We start from the raw sequence: 15,349 nt of genomic DNA on the forward strand, positions 1-15,349 counted from the left end.
TTCATCTGTCCCAGTTGTCCAAGACACTTGGGCCCTCCTGCAGGATGCCAGTGTAAAGTTGTGAGAGCCCACAGAAACCTACCGTCCGAAGTCTGTAGGATTTTCGGGCTGATTTCTTGAATGCTTGCCCGTAGGTGGGGGCTGGTAAATTTTGCTTCGTATTGTGGGCCCACCATCAAAGAATTTTTAGTCTAACTGGGAAGATAAGGTTTTTCCCTTGATAAAATATCAGTGGGGCAGAGAATCGATGCTGACTTTTGTGTAAACATTGTGAGATGAATTAGAAAAGAAGGGCCTTGTATAGTTTCAAGGAGGAGAGGAACCTGGAAGGATTTTTTTAATTAATAAATTTTATTTTTTAGAGCAGTTTTAGATTTACAGGAAAATTGAGCAGAATGTAGAGAGATGCACAAGCTACCCTGTATGGGGATTCTGTGCCACAGTGGTCTCTCTGTTACGGTGGAGCCTACGTTGATTCTTCATTATCACTCAGAGTCAGTAGTTTGCATTAGGGGTCGCTGTTGGTGCTGTACATTCTGTGGGTTTGGACAAATGTGTAATGGCATGGATCTACCATGTTACTATTTCTAATTTAACTCCATTGTTAAACAGACATTTATAACAACAGACATTATTCTTTTAAATGTGTTAAGGTATGTTTTATGGCCAAGAATGGGGTCTGTCTAGGTGAATGTTCCATGTGAACTTGAGAAGAATATGTGGTCTGCTCTTGTTGGAGAAAGTCGTCTTCGGATGTCAATTACATGGTGCTGTTAAGTTCAACTGTGTCCTTACTGATACTGATTTTCTCTCTTCTGCATCTGGGCATTTCTGATAGCGGGTGTTAAACAGTCTTATAATAGTGGATTCATCTGTTTCTCCGTGAAGTTCTGTCAGTTTTTGCCTTGCATATTTTGATGATCTCTTGTTGGATGCATGCACATTAAGGATGGATTGTTGTCTTCGTGGAGTATTGACCCCTTTCATTATGCAGTGCCCTCTTTATATAACTCCTTGCTCTGAATTCTGAACTCCTTGCTCTGAACGCTCTGTGAAATTAATATAGCTATTACCACTGTCTTTGGATTAAGTGTTAGCATGGTGTATTTTTCTCCATCCTTCTACTTTTATGTGTCTTTATTTTTTTATTATTTTTTCTTTCTGAGAGAGAGCACACTCATGAGTGGAGAGGGAGGGGCAAAGGGCGAGGGAGAGAGACAGAATCTTAAGCAGGCTCCACGTTCAGTGTGGAGCCTGACATGGGCCTTGATCCCACGACCCCAAGATCATGACCTCTGAGCCAAAATCAGGAGTCAGATGCTTAACTGACTGAGCCACCCAGGTGCCCCATTTATGTGTCTTTATATTTAAAGTGGCTTTCTTGTAGGCATAAACAGTTGGGTTTTGTTTTTGATCTACTCTGACAGTCTGTCTTTTAATTGTTGTATTTAGACCATTAATATTTAAAATGAATGTTGATATAGTTGGATTCATATTTATTACTATTTTCTATTTGTTGCCTTTGTTCCTTGTTCTTGTTACTGACTTCCACACTTTAAAAAAAAAAGATTTATGTACTTATTTGAGAGAGAGATAGTAAGAGAGAGAGAGGGAGAGTGCTGAGCAGGGGCAGAGGCAGAGGGAGAGGGAGAGAGAGAGAGAGAGAAACTTCAAGCAGACTCCCTGCTGAGCATGGAGCCCGATGCAGGGCTTGATCCGAGGACCCCGAGATCATGACCCAAGCCGAAATCAAGAGTTGGCTACTTAACCGACTGAGCCACCCAGGCACCCCAGACTTCCACACTCTTTATGTCTTTTGTGGTTTTAACGGAGTATATGACTGCATTTTCTCTACTTTCTTAGCATATCAGTTGCACTTATTTTTTAAACCATTTTTAGTGGTTATCCTCAAGATTGCACTATACATGTACATCAAATCTAAGTTCACTTTCATTTAACACTTTACTGCTTCATAGTTGGTGAAAGTACAGATCTTCCTTGACTTACGGTGGGGGGTATGTCCTGTAAACCCCACTGTAAGTTCAAAGTATCGTAAGTCGACAATGCATTTAATACACCTAAGCTACTGAACATCATGGTTTAGCCTGGCCTGTCTTAAACGTGCTCCGAGTATTAGCCTCCAGTGGGGCAGAATCACATAACACAAAGCCTATTTTATATTAAAGTGTCGAGTATTTCATGTAATTTGTTGACTCCTGTAGTGAAAGTGAAAAACATGAAAAACAGAATGGTTGTAAGTGTGTTGGTTGTTTACCCTCACGCTCGCTCGGCTGACTGGGAGCTGGGGCTCGCTGCTGCCCAGCGTCACGAGAGGGGATCGTATCGCGTATTGCTAACCTGGGAGAAGATCCAAATTCGAAATTCGAAGGGTGGTTTCTACTGAATGCATGTTGCTTTTGCACCACTGTAAAGTCAGAAAAATCATAAGTCAAACTTAAGTCTAGGAGACTGTGCCTTATATTAACAATATAATTTTAATTCCTTCCTCTTGTCCCTTGTATCATTGCTGTCATTTTGTTTATAGATAAGTATACGTAATGGAATACATTTGTTGCTATTATTATTTTGAAGAAATTGTTAGATGATTTAAGAATAAGAAACATGAAAGTTTTTATATTACCTTCACTTATTTCTTCTTTGATTCTCTTCCTTTCTTTATGTAGATCGAAGTTTCTGACTTGTATCATTTTCCTTCTCTCTGAAGAACTTCTTTTAACATTTCTTGCAAGGCAGGACTACGGGCAATAAATTCCCTCAGTTTTTGTTTGAGAAATTTTTTATTTTTCAAAACCACTTTTGAAGGATAATTTTCCAGAGTATAAGAGTTCTAGCTCCTTGGGTTTTTTTTTCACTTTGAATATTTCTGAGAAGTTGGATGTAATTGTTCCCTGTGTTCCTCTAGAGGCAAAGTGGTTTTTTCCTCTTTTCTTCCAGGATTTTCTAATATTTGATTTTCTGAAGTTTTAGTATGATATGGACAGGTACAGTGTTTTTGGTCTTTATCCTGCTTGGTGTTTTCTGAGCTTCGTGGATCTGTTGTTGGTATCTGACATTAATTTGGGAGAAATTGGTCTTTATTGCTTTAAGTATTGCTTCTCTTCCTTTCTTTTTTCTCCTGGTATTTATACTGTGTATATGTTACACCTTTTATGGTTGTCCCATAGTCCTTGGATATTCTGTTCTCGTGTTTTTTGGGGTTTTTTTTGGGGGGGGGTCATATCCTCAAGCTCAGAGATCCTTTCCTCAGCACTGTCCATCCCATACTGATGATCCTGTCAGAGACATTCTTCGTTTCTTTTGAAGGATTGTCCAGCATTTCTTTTTATTCTTTTTTAGAATTTCCGTCTGAATTTCAAGTGTGGAAGAGCCCTTAAGCATCATGTAATCCTGTCTCAATTGTAAGGTATGAAAATTGAGATCTGGAAAGTTAAATGACTTGTCAGCATTTATTTACTATTTAAGGGCAGAAGCCCAAATTAGAATCAGGTCTGTTCTACTCTAGTACTCTTTCTACTACATCTATTAAAGCTGGTGCTACAGAAAGGAGCCTTAAGTTGTGGGCCATCCTCCAGCTGATACGTCACTAATTACGCAGCACAGTCCCTGGTTTCCCTGGGAGACCTATTGCTTTCATCCACTTTGGAATCATTTAGTCATTCTTAAATATACAAGGCCCCGCTCACTTAATTTGAACATGTGGTATTATTAATGATAGTGCCTTGGTGATTGAGAATCTTGTTCTATTTAGTTAATGACATGCCGAGTAGCCTATATTGGAGAAAAGCCTTAACAGGTTAAACCCAACCTGATTCAAAGCCTAGCTGCAGTTCTGGATTTATCCTTTGAGGCAGTCTGTGGTTTCATCAGAACCATGATGAAAAGAGCACAGACTTCAGAGTTAGATGAAGTGGTTTTGAGTTCTGGATCTGTCAGTTAAAAGCTTTGTGACCACAGACAAGTTACCGTTAATCTTTCTGAGCCTTGTCTTCTTGTCTGTAAACTGGAGATACGTTAATTATAGGATTGTTGGGAGGCTCAAGTGAAAAAGTATGTGCCATATTTAATTGATTCTCAGTCCCATATTTTTTCACATTTTAAAATCTCTGATGTCAGGATTGTATTATAATTGATATCATTTTGGTATTGTGCCATATCTTAATTGAGAGCCTTTCTTCTCTTAGTGTTATATAAAATAATGGTGCATCTTATAATTATTGGTGCCAGGCAGCTATCCCACGTTCACGTAGATTCACAAATCCTAAACAGAATAGAAAAATTGAATCTGGCAGTATGTAAAAAAGGGATACTATGTCATGACTAAGTGAGATCAAGAATGTAAAGTTGGTTTGACACTGAAAAAATTAATCAGTGTAAATTACCACATTAACAAAATGAAGGAGAAAACCCATCTGATCATCTTCTAAATATAGAAAAAAAAATCATTTGATAAAATTCAACAACCATCCTTGAGAAGAACTCAGCTAAATGAGGAATAGAAAGGAACTTCTGCAATTTGATAAAGGATATTTATGAAAAACCTACATCTGACATATGACTTACTGATAAAATATTGAATGCTTCCCCTAAGATTGGGATCACGTCGAGGATGCTCACTCTTACCATTTGTATTCAGTATTGTACTGAAGATTCTAGGCAGTACCAAAGGAAAGTAAATAAAAGGCATAAAAGTTGGAGAAGAAAAAGATAACATGTCTTCATTTGGAAATGACATGGTTGTATACTCAGAAAAGCCAAAGTAATCTACAAACCACTGTCTTAGTAGGGAATTTAACAAGGTCGTAGAATACTAATGATTTGGCTCTAATGAAAATTCATATTTTTTCTTCATCAGGTGTTTTCTTCTTGTGGGATAGGTGGTGGTCTTTTGTGATCTTCTGTAACCTAACTAGAGGTGGAATCAAACTATTGCTTTTATAATGTTTATTTCATAATTATTTACCCTCCTGGATTTTGTAATTACTCTGCAGATTTCTAGCTGATTGTCTTGATTTTTCTAGATATAAAATCCTATCATCTGCAACTAATTATAGCTTTTGTATTTAGAGCATGAAGGTCCATATTATGGTCTTCACATAAGAGGACAGTATCAGGAGGATATTTAGATGAATATAAAAGAAAATTCCACTAACAGTTGCTGAAGGAAATCAGGGTTTACATGTCTCACTTTAAAAGATACCCGGAAGTTGGTCATCCGGGGCAGGTGTAGTGATTCCGCAATGCTATCAGGGAAGCGGATTTCTTTCTATATTTCTGCTCTATCACCTTCAGCATGCTGGCTTCTTCTTTTCAGTTATAGTACGTCTGCTTCAATCCCAGCCAGCCTGTTTGCACTCCAGCTAAGCAGGAGAGAGAGAGCCAAGGGAAAAAACCAGAAGTCTTGTTGTAGCGAGACTTTATCTTTTTGTTTAGGAAAGCGCACATTTTTTTGCATTGCTGCAAAAAAGACTGGACTATTTAGTATTTTAAGTTGATTTTGTTAGTAAAAATGAGGAAGGTAATGGTTGTCTATCACGAGGACTGAGTATCGTCTGTACTGTGAGAAGTTGGGGTAATGGGAAGGGCCCTGCCATGAGCTTGTATGTGTGAAGTCTGAGTATTGCTGAGATTTAACAGTTTGGGATTTTGTTTTATTTGTTTATTAAAAAAATTATTTTGTATCTGGTTACTTTAGTGAATGTCCTTACTAGCTCTGATAACGTTTTTAGCTGATTCTCTAGACTTTCTTAGTAGCCAGTCTCTGGAAAGCTCTTGAAATTCGTTTCAAATTCCTTTCTTTTTTCTTATTAATCCTATTAGTTTTCTTTGTTTCGTTTTTTTTACATGATCAAATTGGGTGCTTTATTTTTGAACGGTAATTCTGTGTGCACATTGGAGTAAAGTTTAATATGAGACTAGAAGCAATTGAAAGTTAGAAATATTTGAGGGCTCAGTAGATCTGAGCTTTTTAATAAAAAGTGGCTATATGCTTTTCTCTTCTAAATAGATAAGATATATGATGGGGCATTCACTTAACATTTAAGGCAAATGTCAGTTTTTTTTATTTAGTGAAATTATTAATGGGGAAAGCAAATGCTTTAATATTTCCACAAGCCACAAATCTCCGTGGGTTTAAGGATTGTAATAGAATGCCACACCATATGCCCATAAACTAGGTTTAAAAAAAAAAAGTAATACTGGATGAATATACGTTTGTAGTTTTTAATCTTTTCAAAGAATACTAAAAATTCTTTGATACATCTTCCTCTAGGAGGTGGAGCTGAATTATCCTCCCTGGGAAGACAGACCAAACATAGTGACTTGCTTCCAACCAATAGAATATGGAATGGAATGGTAACTTTACAGTAGGGAATCTGGCAGACCCCCCTCCCCAACCAGGTGATCAGGGTTCACTTCCCCATAAGATGTCGTGTTGATAGCATATGTGCCCTGATAATGATGTGGGGAGAAGGGCATATCACCTCTGGAGTATTCTCCAAAATCCATAACCTCAGTCTCATGATTAGAAAACATCAGACCAACCCAGAATGAGGGACATTCTGCAAAATGCCTGACCAGTACTATTCAAAAGTGTCCAGGTCGTGAAAGAACAGGAAAGACTTAGAAACTGTCTCAGATTGGGAGAGACTAAGGAGACATGACGATGAAAGGCAGTGCGGTCCCTTGGACTAGATCCTGGAACAGGAAAAGGACCTTAGGGGAGAACTGGGAAAATCTGAAAAGAAAAAGTCTGTAGTTTAGTGAATGGAATTACTTACATGTGAACTTCTTAGTTTTGATCATTGTACCATAGTGATAATGATGGTAACAGTAGGGGAAACTGGCTGAGGGATGTTCTGGAACCCTCTGTACTACCATTGTTTCTCGAAGCCTCACATTCTTTCAGAATAAAGTTAAAAAAAAAAAAGCAGTTACCACTTTGCGTGGTAATGAAACAAAAAAAGATTGACACCTACCAAAAAACTGCAGAATGGCCTCTGCTGCAGAGGTCTGTGATTTTGTGTAAGTATCCAGTGAGTGTGACAGTGCCATGTTCAGGTAACTGAGATGATGGGACTGGGAAGCTTCACTGGTTGGTGGAGAAGTGCCCCAGAGGTATTGGACTTTCAGGTGGAGGGTGCATCTGGAGAGGGCGTATAAAGTAGCTCACGAACGAGGGAGTGAAGAAAAGCACTCTCGTGTTTTCTGTCATAAGGTATTCTAAATGCAGTGAAATTAACAAATAAATGTTTTAAGGAAAGGAAAAAATGGAATGCTGATAAATCCTGGGTATATTAACCTTTTTTTGCTTTAGAAATCCGTTTTTATTTTAAAGAAAGTAAATTCTATTTATTATCGTTTGTTGAATTGTTGAATAGTTGAATAAAGGTGTGTCACATGTTTGTGACCTTCCTCTACTCTGGAAAAGCCTTCAGTCCATGAAAAGCGCCTCTGAGAGGTTCGGTTGATTTTTGTTTTTTCATGTACCTCTTTCGTTTAGAAAAATGGAGTGAGCCAAAGAAAAAGCAAACCCAACAAGCTTACAGTAATTCTCAACTAGAAATTAGGATGCTTGGATTATAATTTGGTATCACCGCTGAGTTTTTATGCCTGTCAGGTAGAGATGACCTGAGCCTGTCTCCCTCCCTCCAGGACGTGATGGGGTTGTGCCGGAAGGGCGCCGGGCCCCCTGCTCTGGCCTCTCCCCTTTCCAGCAAGGCAGTGAGGGAGAGAACCGGTATGACCCTGAGCGTGCTGCACAAGAGGTTTGGGGAAGGCATTTTGTCACAACAAACAGATGACAAGGACATAATGAGCCTTGGTACGTGTGTTTGGAAAGACTTGGAATCCCTTCGGAAGTTTTCAGATTCATCTTCAGACACAGCTTTGAGGAGTTAATCCCTGAGGTGTGGAAATATCTTCCAGCCCTGCACCTGAAATAAATGGTTCCATCCATGCTCGTGTGGTAAGGGGAAATTTCCCGAATCTCCCTGGTGCTCAGACACAGAAGTGCTTCTGTGTCTTTAATGGTAGGCCGTTCCTTTAACTTGTTGTGGGAGAAGGTGCGTGCTTTATTTCATGTCTTGCTTCTCTGAGCTTCTTGACTTGGTGTTTTGTTGTTTTTCATTAATTTTGGAAGGTTCTTAGCCATTATTTCTTTAAATATACCTGTTGACTTGTTTTCCACCCCATCTTCTGGAACTGCAGTTACAAGCATGTCAGAACATTCGATGCCATCTCACGATTCTTGGATCTCTGTTTTCTTTCGCTCCTTTTCTTCTGTGCATTTCAGTTTGGATAATTTTTCATTTCAAGTTCACTATTTCTTTCCCCTGCTATTTCTGGTGTGGTGACAAGCCGGTTGAAGGAATTTTTCATTTATGATACTACATTTTTATTTCTGGCCTATCATTTGGTTATTTTCTTATCGTTTCCACGTCTCTATTGAATATTCCTATCTGTTGATCCAAGTTGTCTACCTTCTTCACCGGATTCTTTCACACGTTAATTACAGTGAAAGTCCCTAGTGATTCCAACAGCTTGGTCATCTTTGGTCTGGTTCTGTTGACAGCTTTACATTATGACAGTGGATTGTTTTCACTTATTTTTTTTTGTTTCTGGCAAACCCTGATTGAATGATAGACATTCTGTATAGAAAGACCACCCCAAAGTAAATGTCACGTGCAGAGATGGGCACGAGGCTGGCTGGCCTCAGGTGTAAAGGGCCGGATTTGGGTTTTCTGTTGCCTGGCTCACCTTCAGCACACCTCAGACATCAGCCACTGCCTTGTGCTCCGTGGGGGGCCAGGGTACAAAGGTTTTCCTCAGAGTTCAGCCCCACCCTCTGCTTCCAGCAGGCCCTGCCTGGCCTGTGCCCCCCAGGAGGCCTTTTGCCCTCGGCGATGGAGTACCACAGCTGTATGTGGAGCCGGGTTCACGGTCAGGACCGTGGGCTTCTCCCTTCCCTGGTCCAGTGTCCGTCTCAGGCAGGCCTGTTCACTGGGCTGTTGGAGGTGGGGCCTCTCGGGTTCGGCTTCTCCCTGTGGCAGCTCTGTTCTCTTCTTTACTGCGAGGGGTCTCGGGTGGGAGAGAGTTTCCTGCCTCTCTTGCAGGGGCAAAGGCTTTTGCTTTGCCGCTCCCTCAGTGGTGGTCTGAGGAGAGCTGGAAGGGTTCCTCCCCGTCCCCAGGGGCAGGCTGCCTTCCCACCCCTGTCCCACAGCTGGTACTTCTGTGTCTACATCTGGAAGATGGGAAGGTTTCCTGCTTCTCCCCCAGTGGCTTAAGGCTTTGCTGTGGATGAAAGAATGTCCAGGAAATGGGCAGAGTGTACCTGAGTGCCACTGAGGGGGCCTCTCTTTGATTTCCTTCCCTGCCCCGGTTCTTTCTCAAGAACATCTGGGAGAAAAGAGCTTGCAAGGGAATGCAGACTTCCCTGCAGACTTCCCTGTGTCTAGAGCTTCCAGTGGTCCTGCTAGCCCTCACTGAGTTTTAGGAATTCGTTCATTCTTAAAAATGTTCTCTTTGGCTGCTTTTACTGCCGCAGCTCTACCTTCTGTGATCTTCCAAAGCTGGAATAGTTTGTCCCATTGCTCGTAGAGGAGCTTGTCACCCTTTGAAGTTCGGGCTCCCCTGATTGCCTCAGGACCACAGCTCTCTGATGGGCCTAAGACAGTTATGATGTTGGTGGGTTATCTGGTGGCTTTTCGTCATTGTTATGGTGGGGTCCATGTTCTCTTGTGGCTTTCTGCCTCCTGAGCAGAAGTAGATGCTTTATGTTGTGACCACTGGTGGGTTGGGGGCAGGGAAATAGAGCACTGTTCGAGCAAGTACCGATGCACAGGTGCATGTTATTGTCGGGTGTTTGGACAATTCGGGACAAAAGCGTAACTGGCTGGTTTATTGTTTGGGGTGGGTGTGTGTGTGTGTGTGTGTGTGTGTGTGGTTTTCATTATATGATCCTCTAATAGGCTAAAACGAGGCCGTTGATGCGGGTCACGTTCAGGAGGTTCTGATGAGAAGGGCAGGGCAAAGTTGGCTGGTTGCTGTGAGGGCGTTGGAGAGCCGTCAGTGTCCTTTTGGGATGAAGATGCTGTTGGACGACTCTGGGGTAGTTGGCGTTCTTATGAACTTTGCGCTGTTACATGTCCTGACCGCTCCCAGGCAGCAAACTTCCCGAGCGCAGTTTTAGAAACTGTTTATCTCCCTCGTAGTCTATACCTAGTCTATACTAAACATAATGTGAGGGATATTCTTAGCCCTAGTTCTGCCTTGCGCTTCCCCCTGGGAATAGATTTGTCTTCTTTTCCCTCAAATCCATGTCCCCCATCTCACACCTTTTAAAACTGTATACAAGAAGTGATCATTATTATTAAATGATGGGTTGGTACTTAGGAGATTTGTAAATTTCCATGAGATGCCTGTGGTGTCTGTGCTGCCTCGTGCCGGTGAGGGAGTGGTGTTAGGTGGATTCACTCTTTCAGCAAGTGTTTTGACTGCCTCCTCTCTGACAGGCTCTGTGCCAAAGGCTGGGAGATTGTGGTGAGCGAAACCAGATGTGTTCCTCCTCTCCTGGTTTCTGGAGAAGTGCTTTCCTCTTCCTTGGAAGCTTGGAGATTAAGCTAGAAGGGACGTGTTATTGGTTCTTGTACTTTTCAGTATGAAGTTCTGTCACTCCCGTTTGTTGTGCTTTTATTATTTCTAACTCTCTTCTTTTACCAGTTGGATTTCTTTACTGTCCTCAAGAATTGAGATGAATGCGGTGCAACATTGGGGTCCTGTTCGGTCTCTCCTCTTCCCCTCCCTCCATTCTTACCCCAAAACAGTGTTGAATATATTCTAATGTAAGTGACAAAGACCCTAAGGGGACAGGTTTGATGTAAGTATTGAGGACAGAGCTAACATTTTCAGATGGTCTGTTCTATACTGGGGAGCTATGTAAACCTCATTGAATCTTTACAGCCTCGTGAGTTAGATGATATGCTTCCCAGCTTGCAGATTGACCAAACACAGAGGTTACATAATTTGAAATGTGCAGCGCTCATAGCCTTTCTACAGTACTGCCCTGGCTTTCTTTAAACACTTGTTTAAACGCTTGCTCATCCTGTTTGGCTTTATGTTACTGAAAACCAAAGAAATTAATCACGTTTAACTGATGTATAAGCTGAGGTGGCAATTTTAATTTGAAATACCTATTTGCTTACGATAGCTTTAAGTTGGCCCGATTCCTGATCTTTAGGAGCTTTGTAATTCTCATGATCAAAAGCATTAGGAACTTTGTGGTTCTTATGCTTTGAAATCTGCATGTTTTATGAAATTATGGTGGCATATGTTCAATGAAGAAAGGCTAGATGCTTTGTGCAAGGTTATGTTGGTATGACCAATGCATCTGTGACCTAACTCTTAGCTGTGCAGCTTCCACAAAGTGAGTGACCGAGGAATTTGCATAGCTGCTGAAGATACCCTCTTTTAACTTTTCAGGAAGTGATAAATGTGGCCCATGTTTTAGGGGGGAAAAAGGAAATCAAAACATAATACGCATTTGCTTATTGGATGGAAACAGCGGTGCTTTCGTGCATTGACGACATAGCTGAAAACTCCTTCCTCTCTGCCAACGAGTGGCTGATACCGAGTCCTGGAGGGGCCATAAATTACAGTGCCTTCTAAACACTACAAGGCGTTACCGAGGTCCTGCAGAAATAATTAAGCCTGAGAAGTTCACTTCTCCTCAGGCGGAGATACTTGAGCTACGATTATTGGCAAAGCTTGCTTCCTTTCTGAGCGAATTGCAGTTTGGTGGACAGGGTGAGATGATTTGAGACATCTTAAATTAGAAGTGCTGTCCTACAGTCAGGCCTTTGGCTGGTGTGCTAGGTGGATTTGTGACCAAGCATTGATCCCTATAAATCCCAAAGGCTGCTGTCTCCATTGGGATTGAATGTGAACATAAAGCTTTGGAATGCTTAAGTTTGAATGTGGCTTAATTTGAATATGATTTAAAATAAAAGAACATATGATGGACCCTTGTGGGTAGAAAAGGGGATAAATATTTAAAATGTGTGTGTTTATGTGTGGGTTCATGCTTCTTAGTGAATTTTCACACCTTTTTAGTGGGCTTGATCCTGGGTTTGAGTTGTGACCCTGCCACTTAACATCTTTGTATCTTGTTTTTCTTGCATAGAAAAATGAAACTGCCCCAGGTAAGTGACAAGCTGGTTTTAAAGAGCAAATGAGGGGCGCCTGGGTGGCTCAGTCGTTAAGTGTCTGCCTTCGGCTCAGGGCGTGATCCCAGGGTCCTGGGATCGAGCCCTGCATCAGGCTTCCTGCTCCGCTGGAAGACTGCTTCTTCCTCTCCCACTCCCGCTGCTTGTGTTCCCTCTCTCGCCGGCTGTCTCTCTGTCAAATAAATAAATAAAATTTTTAAGAGCAAATGAGATCATGCATACAAAAGTACATTTGCAGCAGGTCATCCTAACACCTACAAGGATGCTAATAATCAAGAAAGCCAGTTTCCACATCCATGAAACTCACAGTCTAGCTGGAGAGAGGAAAATGGTCGTCTAAAATAACAGGAAAACCATTCTAGAACAGTATATAGCAGAAACAACCTATAAAGTAAAGGCTATAAGTGCTGTGGGGTTTCCTGGTAAGGAGAGATTCGGGGTGATCAGCAAGGTTTCACAGGGAAGATAGATTCTTTCAGGTCTCATAAAATGTCACTATTTTGGCTGGACGACAGGCAGGACAGCAGCAACATGACTAGGCAGGAAAGAGATTGGAGTGAGTAGGGTGTATCTGAGAAGCGGTGGCAGGCAGCCAGCCACCAGGCCGTACCCAGATGGCACACTACAGGACGGCATAATCCAGACGCCCTTGGTAGCTAAATCTGGGTCAGCTTTTCTTGCGCAGGAGAAATCCTCATTGTGAGGCTTTGCCTCTCTCTTACACTTCGCGGACAGTGTGCTCATCACATGCCTCTGCAGGCATCCCACGCTATCCCTCATGAATGGACAGCTTGCCTGGGAAACAGAACCAAAGTTGGCAGGTGTAGACTCAAAAGTATCTTTTTCCTCCACCTGTTTTGGTTATATTTCAGATTTCTCATGTTACATTTTCACATGTTCACTCCCTTGCAGAAATCCTCATAGCCTCTGGTTTCGAGTGGAATCACAGGTCTGAAAGAAGCTGAACAGACAGGTCACCTAGACCAGCGTCTTGCTTTCTTGGGGACTGAATCCATCTCTGCTTGGATAAGAAACTGTCTTCTTTCAAAAGACTCTATTGGGCTATGACAGAGTTGCTGGTATTAGAGTAACCCTCCAGTCGGCGGGGGGGGGGGGGGAGAAGCATTAAAGATTATTAAAATAGATAAAGCAGCAGAATAGAGGCATTCGAGAGCAATCCGTGCAGTCGGTGCTTAAGGGACTGTGGTTCCTGAGAGAAGGGAAGCACACTGAGCTGCATGTTTCCTCTGGCTTTTTTCCTGAGGGCACTTTTTAATTCACAGTCTGGGCATCTGGAGCCCTAGCGGAAAGCAGCAGTCCCATAGGGCTGAGAGGTGGGAATTAGGGGCTACCCCAGAGTATTCAGGATTTGAATGACAAAATCCCAGGAAGATGGGAACCACAGGGAAGTAAGCAAAAATTGGGCATGCAGTCTTCCCTTGAAGTGTCTGCCAGCTCCTGAGGTGCATGGGATCAGAACAAGAGTCCAAGGCTTCCTGCAGAAAGAAGCATCTGGGAGCCCAACAAGCTGTGCAAACATTCTAGCAATCACATATGGTGCTGGCGAGGTGGAGTTTGGTGTTCAAGGCCTGCCAAGATGGAGGACTCCTGGTAAATACCCCAGGCTTTGCCGGGAGGCCCCAAAGCGCGGCACTGCAAGAGTGAGGGAAAGCTGAAAGAAGTTGGCCCTAGCAAAACTTAAACCCAACCACTGACAGGATTAAAGTGGTCTGACTACATTCTGTGTGTCTTCCAGAAGAATGTTACACTCTTAGGAGGAAGATAATTTGGTATATCCAGAACCTCTGCAGTTTTTAATATAGAATGTCTGGTGTCCAATAAAAAATTAAGAGGTATGCTAGAAATGGAAACCAAATGACCAAAATGAAGAGTAAGTACAGATAGTAGAAAGAGACCCATAGGGGATTCAGATATTAGAGTTATCAGTCAGGAACTATGCTTAGTAAAATAAGAGAATTTCAACAAAGATATGAAACCTACTTTTGAAAAAGTCAAGTAGAAATTTTGTGAGGCGCCTGGGTGGCTCAGTCCGTTAAGCGTCTGCCTTTGGCTCAGGTCATGATCCCAGGGTGCTGGGATCGAGCCCCGAGTCAGGCTCCCTGCTCAGCGGGGAGCCTGCTTCTCCCTCTCCCTCTGCCTGCCGCTCCCCCTGCTTATGCTATCTCTCTGACAAATAAATGAAATCTTTTTTTAAAAAAAAAAAAAAAGAAATTTTGTAACTGAAAAATATATGAACTAAGTTGAGAAGTCAATATGTGGGTTTAATAGCAGTTTAGACACACACTCATGCGCATGATAGAAGATTATTGGGCCAGGAGAAAAATTAGTAGAAAATACCCAGATGGCAGCCCAGAAAAGAGAATAAGAGACATATGGGGTATGGCGAAAACATTTCTGTATGTATATCTAGAGTCCTAGGAGAAGAGAGTGTGACAGAACCAATATTTAAAGAAATGTTGGCTGAGAGTTTTCTAAAAACAGTAAAGACATCAAAGCACAGAGTGAAGAAACTCAACAATCCTCAGTGGGATAGATACAAAGAGTCACACCTAGGTACGTGATAGTGCACCTGCTGTAAGACGAGGACAGAGGAGAGCTGACATGTCGTCAGGAATAAGGACAAAGTTTTGAAATAACACATGGTCTCTGAGTATAGTGCAGTCAAAGTAGAAGTCAGTAACAAAGATAAATAGAAAATCCCAAATGTTTGGAAATTAAACGATATACTTCTAGAAAATTAATTGTTTTACCTAAATTATAATAAAAATGATACGTAATTGTGTAGGACGCATTTAAAATAGTACATAGAGGTCAATTTGTAGCTTAAACATATATTAGAAATGAAGGAAGATTAAAATTAATAATCTAAATTTCAGTCTCAAGAAACCAAATGCAAGGTGAATTAAAGTCCCCCCAAAATAGAAGAAAGAAAATAAAAATAAGAATAGAGAGGAACAAGGTAGGGGAAAAAAGTATGATATGATAAAGAAAATCAACAAAACCATACATCAGTTTTTGGAAGAGATTATTAACGTTGGTTGATAAATCTCTGGTAAGACAGCAAACACGAAGAGAATATACAGGTGATC

General features: G+C 41.5%; 1 protein-coding gene across 3 annotated transcripts in view; it reads left to right on the forward strand.

The window, feature by feature from the left end:
- The window catches only part of LOC113265012 (exostosin-2), a 158,257-nt gene that overhangs the window by 70,956 nt on the left and 71,952 nt on the right, over positions 1-15,349 (forward strand). The gene's annotated exons all lie outside the window — the stretch shown is intronic.

This window comes from Ursus arctos, unplaced genomic scaffold, assembly GCF_023065955.2.
Source record: "Ursus arctos isolate Adak ecotype North America unplaced genomic scaffold, UrsArc2.0 scaffold_23, whole genome shotgun sequence".
NCBI classification, from domain to species: domain Eukaryota; kingdom Metazoa; phylum Chordata; class Mammalia; order Carnivora; family Ursidae; genus Ursus; species Ursus arctos.